The sequence below is a fragment of the Diospyros lotus genome, chromosome 3, assembly GCF_014633365.1.
Source record: "Diospyros lotus cultivar Yz01 chromosome 3, ASM1463336v1, whole genome shotgun sequence".
NCBI lineage: Eukaryota > Viridiplantae > Streptophyta > Magnoliopsida > Ericales > Ebenaceae > Diospyros > Diospyros lotus.
Genome location: NC_068340.1, coordinates 11761558 through 11773103, shown reverse-complemented (window position 1 = coordinate 11773103; position 11546 = coordinate 11761558). Strand labels below are relative to the sequence as shown.

Here is an 11546-nt window from a genome sequence, read left to right as displayed (position 1 = left end):
TAATCCACTTGTTGCCCAAGTTTCATGGTCTTGCAGGAGAGGATCCACACAAGCATCTGAAAGAATTTCATGTGGTTTGCTCAACCATGCGGCCACAAGGAGTAGATGAAGAGCAGATCAAGCTGAGAGCCTTCCCATTCTCACTTGATGGATCAGCCAAAGATTGGCTCTATTACCTGCCACCAGCTGCTATCACCAGCTGGGATGGATTGAAAAGGATCTTCCTGGAAAAATTCTTTCCAGCCTCCAGAACAGCATCAATAAGGAAGGAAATTTGTGGTATAAGGCAGATGAGTGGTGAGACTCTACATGAGTATTGGGAGAGGTTCAAGAAGTTGTGTTCCAGCTGCCCTCACCATCAGATAAGTGACCAACTCCTAATTCAATATCTCTATGAAGGTCTAATCCCCATGGACAGGTACTTGGTAGATGCTGCAAGTGGAGGAGCCTTGGCAGAGAAGACCCCAGCAGCTGCACAAGAGCTGATATCAAAGATGGCACAAAATGCCCAGCAGTTTGGCACCAGAATTAACACTCCTACAAAAGCCATAAATGAAGTCAATGTGGCTGCCACTATGGACCAGCAAAGGATGGAAAACAAGCTTGAGGAATTGGCTTCCATGGTCAGGCAGTTGGCATTAGAGAGAAAGCAACCCCAGCAGCAGCTTTGTGGCATTTGCTCCTTGCCATCCCATACAACAGACCAATGCCCACAGTTGCAAGAAAATAATGAGACATGTGCAGGCATTTTTCCTGGAAGACCATTCCAGCACCAGCAGCACAGCCAACCACAACCTTCCAATAGGTATGACCCATACTCAGCCACCTACAATCCAGGTTGGAAAGACCATCCGAACCTCAGATATGGCAGCCCTTCCAATCAACATGTGCACCAGCAGCCATACCACCAGAATCAACCATTTCAGCAAAGGTTCCATCCTTCAATTTCAAGCAACCATGCTCCACCACCAAGGCAGAACCAAGCCATGCAGCAAGCACCACCATTACCCAAGTCAGAACCTACCTTGGATGATCTTGTCAAGCAACTAGCAGCCAACACACTCCAATTCCAACAGAAAACAGAAACCACAATTCAAAATTTGGAGACCCAAATAGGCCAGCTAGCCACAAACATCAATGAGTTAAGGAGTCAAGGTTCGGGGCAGCTTCCTTCACAACCAGTTGCCAATCCAGGGGGTAATGTTAGTGTCATCATGCTTCGAAGTGGGAAAGAAGTGATCATCCCAACGCCTCCACCATCATCAAACATGGAGCAACATGTAGAGGAGCAGAATGTAGAGGGTAGCAAAGAGCAGCAACCCCTCTCAGTCCAAGAAGCCAAGCAACCAAACTCCAGCTATCAAGAACAAGGAGAGTCTTCCAACATCCAGCCCCTAACATTCCCACATCGAGCAACACAAAACAAGAAAAGAGCAGAGGCCGAAGTGGATAAAGAGATTCTGGAAACATTCCAGAAAGTTGAAGTCAACATCCCCCTCCTTGAAGCCATTAGACAGATCCCCAAGTATGCAAAATTTCTCAAAGATTTGTGTACTCACAAGAGGAAGCTTATGGGGAATGAGAAGATCAACCTTGGGAGAAATGTCTCTGCCCTTATCCAACCTGCCATGCCAGCAAAGTGTAAAGATCCAGGGATGTTCTCCATTCCTTGTACTATAGGAGACATGCAATTTAGCAATGCTTTACTAGATTTAGGTGCATCCATTAATGTCATGCCTAACTCTATTTATGCTTCATTGCAGTGTGGTCCTTTGAAGCCAACAGGAGTGGTTGTCCAACTAGCCAATAGAAGTACTGCACACCCCACTGGAGTCCTAGAAGATGTGCTGGTTAAGGTTAAGGATTTAATCTTTCCAGCAGACTTTTATGTTTTGAATATGGAAGATAACAGCACACTTGAGCATGCACCCTTGATCCTAGGGAGACCATTCTTAAAAACTGCTAGAACTATTATCAATGTGCATGAGGGTACACTTTCCATGGAATTTGCTGGTAACACAATTAACTTCAAGATACTTGATGCCATGAAATTCCCTGCTGAGGATCATTCCACTTTTCAAGTAAATAGAGTTGACCTGTTAGTGAATGAAGCATGTTCTGAGTCTTCTGATTTAATTGATAAATTCCCCACTGTGCATGAGTTCCCAGATACGATTATTTGCACTAATTGTAGTGATGGAGAGAGTCAATGTGCTGCATGCTTAGAGATTGCTGAATTTTTGCATAGCCATGAGTTTGATTTTGATGCTAACATTTCCCAAATGGAAGATAGTGCTGCTAACCTTGTTGAGCAGGTTGATAGTGCCTTGGAGTTAGAGTTCCAGTCAAATAGGTCAGCCCCCTCTTTGCAGCAGCCACCCACCATTCAGTGCAAGCCTTTGCCTCAGCACCTCAAGTATGCATTCTTGGAGAAAGATGAGAAGCTGCCAGTCATCATTGCAAACAACTTGCAGCCTGACCAAGAGAGAAAGTTGCTGGATGTGCTGAAAAATAATAAGAAAGCAATTGGGTGGACTTTAGCGGACATAACTGGAATCAGCCCATCTGTTTGCATGCACCGTATCTTATTGGAGGAAGGAGCAAAACCAGCAAGGCAGCCTCAAAGAAGACTTAACCCAACCATCCTTGATGTGGTAAAACAGGAGGTAAGTAAATTACTTGCAGCCGGCATTATTTACCCTATTTCTGACAGCAAGTGGGTGAGTCCCGTGCAGGTTGTTCCAAAAAAGACGGGCATCACGGTGGTCCCAAATGAGCACAATGAGCTCATCCCCATGAGAGTGCAGAACAGTTGGAGAGTCTGCATTGATTATAGAAAGCTGAACCAAGCAACCAGAAAAGATCATTTCCCCCTCCCATTCATTGATCAGATGTTGGAGAGGTTGGCTGGTAAGTCACACTATTGTTTCCTTGACGGTTTTTCTGGATACTTTCAGATTTGCATAGCCCCAGAGGATCAAGAGAAGACCACCTTCACCTGCCCCTTTGGCACATTCGCTTATAGAAGAATGCCTTTCGGTCTATGTAATGCTCCAGGTACCTTTCAGCGATGCATGGTAAGTATATTTTCAGATTTTATAGAGCATTGCATGGAAGTGTTCATGGATGATTTTTCAGTTTATGGCACTTCTTTTGATGATTGCTTGGTTAGCTTGGGTAGAGTCCTAGAGAGATGCATTGAAAAGAACCTTGTTTTAAATTTCGAAAAATGTCATTTCATGGTAGAACAAGGAATTGTTTTAGGGCATGTTCTATCTAAGAAGGGTATAGAAGTGGATCGGTCTAAGGTTGATGTTATTGCTTCATTGCCTTACCCCACCTCTGTGAAGGAGGTGCGTTCTTTCCTTGGCCATGCAGGATTTTACAGGAGGTTCATCAAGGATTTTAGCAAGATTGCGCTTCCACTTTCCCACCTTCTCCAGAAAGAAGTGACCTTCCACTTTGATGAGCAGTGCAAGCGAGCATTCGAGGAACTGAAGAGTCGATTGATTTCTCCACCCATCATACAGCCACCCGACTGGGAGTTACCCTTCGAGCTGATGTGCGACGCCTCTAACTTTGCAGTGGGCGCTGTCCTTTCACAACGTGTGGAGAAGAAGTCACATGTCATTGCCTATGCCTCGCGCACCTTGGATGCTGCTCAAGCAAACTACACCACAACTGAGAATGAGCTTTTAGCTATTGTGTTTGCTTTAGATAAATTTCGCTCCTATCTTCTGGGTTCTAATGTTGTCATGTTTTCTGACCATGCAGCCCTAAAATACTTATTGAAGAAGCCCGATGCTAAGCCCCGGTTGATACGGTGGATGCTCCTACTTCAAGAGTTCAATGTGGAGATAAAAGACAAGAGTGGGGCCGAGAACCTAGTAGCTGATCATTTGAGCAGGGTCCCTCCTTCTTCAGATTCCACAGTCATGGACTCCCAGCCTATCAGGGATGATTTCCCAGATGAGTTATTATACCACATTCATGGTGTTGAACCCTGGTATGCTGATTTAGTAAATTATTTAGTTGCTTCTGAATTACCTGCATATTTTAAGAAGGAACAGCTAAATAAATTTAAGAGTCAGGCTCGGTATTATGTGTGGGATGATCCCTATCTGTGGCGCATGTGTAGTGACCAGGTCATTAGGAGATGTGTGCCTAACCATGAGTTTGCATCTGTCTTAAATTTTTGTCACACACTTGCATGTGGTGGTCACTTTGGTCCCCAATGTACAGCTAGGAAAGTCCTAGATTCTGGATTATATTGGCCTTCTCTCTTTAAGGATTCATATGAGTTCTGTAAGAATTGCACACGATGCCAACACACAGGCACTATATCACGTAGGAATGAAATGCCTCAACAACCCTTATTGTTTTGTGAAATCTTTGATGTTTGGGGCATTGACTTCATGGGTCCATTTCCTGTGTCATTTGGTTATTTGTACATTCTGTTAGCTGTGGATTATGTTTCTAAGTGGGTGGAAGCTAAAGCCACCAGGACTGATGATGCTTCTGTGGTTGCAGATTTTGTTCGTTCTCACATCTTTTGCAGGTTTGGCATGCCTAGGGCCATCATCAACGACCAAGGATCCCACTTTTGCAACAGAAAGATGGACACCCTACTTCGTAAGTATGGGGTAATACACAAAGTGGCGACTCCTTATCATCCACAGACTAATGGGCAAGCTGAAGTCTCAAATAGGGAAATCAAGCAAATTTTGGAGAAGACTGTCCAGCCCAATAGGAAAGACTGGAGCACGAGATTAGAAGATGCACTTTGGGCCTACCGCACGGCATACAAAACCCCCATCGGCATGTCCCCTTATAGGTTGGTTTTTGGAAAAGCGTGTCACTTGCCGGTGGAGGTGGAGCATAAGGCATATTGGGCGGTGAAGCAATGCAATATGGACATCAGTCAATCGGGGTCCCAAAGAAAGCTCCAACTTCAAGAGCTTGAGGAGATTAGGATGGACGCATATGAGAACTCACGCATCTACAAGGAGAAGACCAAGGCTGTGCATGACAAGCTTATTGTGAAGAAGACATTCGAAGTTGGCCAGAAAGTTCTGCTATACAATTCCCATCTCAAGTTGATGCCCGGTAAGTTACGTTCTCGTTGGACTGGTCCTTTCATAGTTATTCATGTTTTTCCCTTTGGTGCAGTTGCAATCAAGGACGAGTCCAATGCAAAGCAATTCACAGTGAACGGGCAGCGGCTTAAGCCATTCTACGAGAGCTTTCAGGAGCATATTGTGGAGGAGCTGCATCTCCTCAACGCCACCTACATTTGATACATCAGGCTGTTTCTCTCTCCCTAGTATTTTACATTTACTTGTCTTATTCTTGATTGGAATTGCATGTTTACATTGAGGGCAATGTAAAGTCTAAGTGTGGGGGGAGGCAGCATTCTTATTTTGGCAACATTTTCTTTATCTTTTCATATTTCTTTTTCCTTGGGTTTAGTTGAGTTTGTTTTGCGTGGAAATGCAAGTTAAGCAATTAAGTCTAAAAGAACCCATCATGATTAGAACTTCGATCTTATCTTCCTTAATTTCGAGTGACTTGGCAATGAGTTTAATTTGATAGATTGATTGGGTAGTCTACAGCCGTGAGGATTTTGAGCCTATTGTCTTTCTTGTGTGTGCATTCACCTATCATGATTTCCACTCTAGAACTTGTTTTGATTCTTGGTTGAGGCTATATTTGTTCATGCATGACTCAAACATGATTAAGGCATTCTTTCTTGTCCCCATTTAGCCATTTTGTTATACAAAAAAAAAAAAAAAAAACAAACAAACAAACAAACAAAAAAATTCAATCAATCCCTTTCGCTTGCCACTTAGAGCCATCAGTTTTACCCTTCATTCTCATACACCCTTTTTGGACCTTCCAACCTTAGGAAGAGGAATAGTAAGTGCATTCTAGTGAGAGAGATTGAATTCATCGAGCAAGTCATAAGGCCAAAGGCCATTTGCATCCATGAAAAAGAAAAAGAAAAGCAAGAAAAGGATAGAAGGGTGAGAAGGAGCGTAAAACGCACTCACCTCTTTTGAAAAAAAAAAAAAAAAAAAACTTGAAAATTGATGAGAAAAAGAAGAAAGCAAAGTTGAGACAGAGCGTAAAACGCACTCAACCAAATAAAGATGCAATGTTCTTCATAACGCTTGGAAATTCTATCTCTTGATCTTAGAGTTGCATGAAATGTTTTCTCGACCTAAGGCATGTTTTCCTTCATTGTTGTCTTTCCATTTCTTTCTTCCCCACATTACAACCCTGAATAAGTCCTTTTGATTTGTGGCATGCATTTGACATGGATAGTGGAGATTGAGAAGATAAACAAGCTTATGGTGGTGGAATTGTGATTGGGTGAATTTGAGCGAAACAGTCACCACCACCTCTTGAGAGATTTTTGAGCATACACTTGCCCTGTGAGAGGCTTCCACTTTTGATTTGTCTTATTGGATGAATTGCCATGTCACTTGTTTTCTTGGAAGTAGAGGAAAGATGATCTTTGAATGATGAATTCTTGAAGACTTACCTACCTTGCATCTAATTTGTGTTTTTCCACATTTCTATTCTTGAGTCATAGAGTCTAGTGTTTTGCCCAGGAGTGCAAAAGTCTAAGTATGGGGGAATTGATAGCATGCATATTTATACCATATTTTGGCATTTCACCTCATTCTTATTAGGCCATTTGAAGCAATTTTTGCTGATATTTCATTGTTTCTATTTTATTATGCTTCAAATTGTCCTTACACTATTTTCTATCTTACCTCTACTCTATGGATCCAGGCTTTAGGGAATATTGGATGGGCTAGAGAAGTGGCTCAACTAAAGGAGCTTGGGCCTACTAAAGGAGCTTGGGCCTACTTTCAAGGAGCTTGGGCCTACAATCAAGGAGCAGACTTGGGCTCACTTGTTTTCTGTTGGGCTAGGCCCAACCCTAGCCTCCCTAGCCTTTCCTTTCTTGGCCATGTATTTAAGGCCTCTTAGCATTAATTTTCAGAATATCATCATATAGATAGAGAGGAGAAAATAGAGAGGATTCTGCCCGTTTTTGTTGTTGTAGCACTTTCCTGTTTTTTACATCTTTTGTTCCATTTTGTTTTCCTTTCTGTAATGATAGGCTAGAGCATTTGTAACCGGTTGTGTGTCTTGAATCCATGTGGAATTTGAGTCCCGGATGAGCTGCAAGAATCTGGTTTGTTGTTTGTTTCTTATTCATTTCTATTTGGTTTAGTTTGAGCAGATTTGTGAATGCATGGAGTTCATGGCAGGTTTGTGTGAATTTGCATGGTTTCATATTCTGTTAAGTGCTTAAGAGAACAGAATGTTATAGCCGGTTGGTATAACATCTCGGAAATGAATATTATGTGCTTGAACGGTTGTTCTTGCATAGGTCCGGATAGGTTGAATAGAGAGTGAATGGTTGCATTTTGTTTACAAGAGATTTCTGTATCCATTTTGTTGTTCCAATCATTCTAATCCTTGGACGGTTGTTGGGGATGCTTTGAGTTTGTTTTCCGGAGATCAAAGCATCTAGCAAACCAAGATATATAGAGTGGACAAGGAAGATTTCACATAGGAGACAAATACACAGTCGGTTGCACTCCTCTTATTGATTTTTCATCCATCTTCATCTTTCTGTTTTGCCAATTAGTTTTCTGTCAAAACAACCCCCCCCTAAACAAACTGTTATTGGTATTGGTTCTCTTTGTTGGTAGAAGAAGGTGAGGCTCCTTGTGAGAGATGACCTAGGGTGCACTTTGCTGCAAACTAGAGAAGAGATTCATAGATCTCTAATTCTGGAGCGGTTCGACAATCGCTGGTCACTCGCCCTCTCGGACATATTATGTGGCCTCTCTTGCTTTCTCTTTCTCGATTGCATCATGTTTCATCATCCTAAATGGCATGAATGAAGAACTCGAACAAAGGCAAAGGAAAGGAACTGGCTTCTTCAAGCCGTCCACCATCTCAATCGAGGCCTCAACTCCAACTTTTCAATTCTAAGGGACAACAAGAAAGGTACTCCATTCATTTTGGGTCCCGGGAAGTCCTTGAAGGTCGTTATTTGGATTTAACGTTTCTAGAAACCATTGGTTTTCCATATATTCAAACGTTTAAGGACTTTGGTTGGTGGGAATTCTTAACAATTCATCGATGCATTTATGAAGATGCTGTTAGGGCTTTTTATTCAAATGCTGACAATACCTATCATAAAAGAAAGTCAGAAAAAAAAGTTTAAGACCAACCTTGGGGATGGAGATTAGCTTGACACTGATTCACGATCAGTTTGGAATTCCTTTAGATGGTGAGGATTATGCTTCTTGGACTCAAGATTTTGTTCAGGTCAATAAAGAAGTCATAGGAAATGACTCTCTTACAACTAAAATCTCTGACACATCGAGTATGGACTTGAACATTAGGATTCTTCATCTTGTTTGTTGTCAGATGATCTACCCTAGGAATGAAAGTTTTTCTCTTATTACTAGACTTGATTTGTGGCTACTTCAATGTATAAAGGCTAAGAGAAAGCCAAATCTATGTCTACTGATGATCAACTTGATGATAGACTCCTTTTCAACATAAACTAGGTCCCTTCCCTATGGTATGGCAGTTAGTGTTTTACTGGATAGTTTGGTTGGAAACATGGAAAGTGCTAGAAAAGTATATCTCAACCCCTCTTAACACATAAATGACAAGACAGCCATTAGAATTGGCTATGCAAATAAGGATGGGGAATGGGTTAAAGCTGACAAGCTTGAAAATCCTAGAAAGAAGAGAAGATCAGAAGGAACATCTTCATCTCATGAAGAGCTAGTGGTTCAAGGTATGGCAGATCTAAAATTAGACATATTAAGAGTTAAAGCCAGTTTGTAAGAATTTAGAGAAGAAGTCAGGATAGATTTGCAGAGCCTTCATCAGCAGCAAGAAGATCTATCTTCTCAGATGGGGCACCTTATTCAGATGCTATCTTCTCAGTTCCCTCCACCTGCTGCATCTCCATCTATTCCATAAGTTGCCTCTCCTTCATCATCTCAATCTTCTCCTTCATCTATCTCTCCAGATGTTTAGATGCTGCCCTTATCATACATTCTACTTTACTTTTGCTTTATGGATGCTTACTTTGGTAGCTTTAACTGTTGCTCTTGTTATATGGTTTGTTAAACGACATTATCACTTTATGAATGAATGTTTAAGTATTAACATTTTACTCTTGTTAATGTATGTTTCAATCTGACTGCATGGTTTCGTTGAATTATCTCTCTGTGCAGCTTGGTTTAAGGGGAGCCTTAGTGTGTCTCAAAAAGGGGGAGTATTTTTTTTTTTTTTTGATATTGACAAAAAGGGGGAGATAAAATGAGTGAATTGATTTTCATAATTTTCATATTTGTTTTGTCATCATCAAAAAGGGGGAGATTGATATTTTACTCTTGGTAATAAAATGGTTTTCATAATGACTTTATGAAAATCAATTTCTAAATCTTTATGAGTAAATAAATATATATGGACAAAGTTTTTTAATCAATCCATATGAATGAGAAAACCAATCCCTAATAAACAAGTTTGAAGCAAGATATGAAAATATATAGGAGTAATGTTAAGTGTAGTTGAGCATGTTTTAAATTCAAAATAAACTCAATTTTGATAATCTCAATTTGCTTTTAAAAGAATCAAAATGAGGATTTGTTAAGTTTTCAATGTTTTCAAATAGATAGTCTGTTAGTGTAGGTACTCTAAACCCAATTAGATTGGGCATGTTGTACATTGACAATTGTAAGCAGGTTTATTATTTGAAAAAGGAGTTGTTCAAATTCACAAGAAGTCATTCTATTAGTTTCTTGTTATTATTGTAATAACCGAATGAAACTAAATAGAAGTCCATATGATGTATACTGTGATTAATCTGTAAATATGTGAGATGATGCATCACAGTTTCTAGACATCATTAAACGTCTCAAGTCGTAGCAATGTCAAGAATGGACATTGACAATTGCAGTAAGACTTGTATGTGCTATGTTTTTGCTATGTGATAGCAACGGGGGTCTCACACCTATAGGCATGGGGATGCCTAGACAAGTACATAGGTGACCAATGTTGGAGAACGTGTCACTGGACATGACTCGCCATGAGAATCCATTTTGGTTATATGTTGATGGAATTCTCATACGAGATGGGTGTAACTAATCCTTGGACCTGAGGTTGTCACGGTCATCTCATAAGAAGACCGATATGCTTTGACATCGTTTCGATGGGCCTAGATAAACGCTGCACGTGGGCGATCGTTGGGCATATCATGAGGCTTATGGAGATGGGTGCATAACCAAGATGGGACTCGTCTATCCCTTGATAGAAGATGATGTATCTAAGGCGTTTTTGGTGGATATTCACTTTAAATCTATGGCCATGGTGAAAAAGATCAATAAGGAGTTATTGATTTACTTTCTAATTAAGTGAAGATATCTGGAAGACTGAAGAAAAACTCATGTGATCGTTATCAAGAAACACATCGCCATACTTGAAATCACATAAGATACATTGACGGGAGGATAGAATTACACGGTAACCATGCTCGTGAAAGGTTATTTGCGGATTATGAATCCTTTTGAATAATTGGGTAGGCATGATGCCTTGTTAGAGGCCAATCTTGTCTTATGTGTTTGTACCGACACATTGCCAACATATTCGAAAGCCTAATGAGTCATACGCAATAGGCACGGTCCCTGGCTTAAACCAGGAGAGTGGACGTATGGTTAAGTGGGACACTTTGGCAAGAAGTTGTGCCGTCGTATGTTCTCACGGAAAAAGAACAAATAGACGTAATGACGTCGATATGACGAGGAGTCGTCATAATGGAAAGAGTTTCCTAAAAATGGCAATTGATTAAATTAGGAAGGAGTTTCTAATTTAATAATTTTCTATTTGTTGGAGTGGCAAATAGGAAATAAAATATTTTTGGGCTTAAGTTAATATTTAGATTAAATTAGATTTGGGCCAAATATTAAATTAAATATTATATTTGGACTAAATTGGATTTAGGCCAAATATTAAAATAAATATTATATTTAGAATAAATTAGATTTGGGCCAAATATTAAATATTATATTTGGACCAAATTAGATTTGGGCTAAATATTAACTATTATATTTGGGCTTGAATTAGATTTGGGTCAAAATATTTTATTTAAACCTATAAAAAGATTTGGGCCATTTAATTATATTTCTAGTTAGACTAGAATAAGCCCACTTAATATTCTAATTAAATTAGAATTAATGGGCTAGCCCAATCCATTAGGGTTTTAGAGACCCTAGGATATTTCACTATAAATATCTCTTTATGGGTTGCCCAAAATAGTAGTGATTTTTGGTGTCATTTTTCAAGAGTTGAAAAACGTATTGCCTTCACACTTCCCGTTTCTTTTTGGCATCGATTTGAAACGTGGGCATTCTTTTACCGTCCATACTCAAGCCGCACAAAGGAGAAGGAGCTAGCACTCCTATTCCGCTCTCCTTGCCAACGGACGCGTGCCGCGTATCACG

General features: G+C 40.4%; 1 non-coding gene across 1 annotated transcript; it reads right to left on the bottom strand.

Annotated features, from left to right (window-relative positions):
* Window positions 1–259: 259 nt before the first annotated feature.
* On the bottom strand, window positions 260–364 carry LOC127798573 (small nucleolar RNA R71). Its single transcript, XR_008022437.1, has one exon. It is a non-coding gene; the product is annotated as a small nucleolar RNA R71 (small nucleolar RNA).
* Between the last annotated feature and the right edge of the window lie 11182 nt (window positions 365–11546).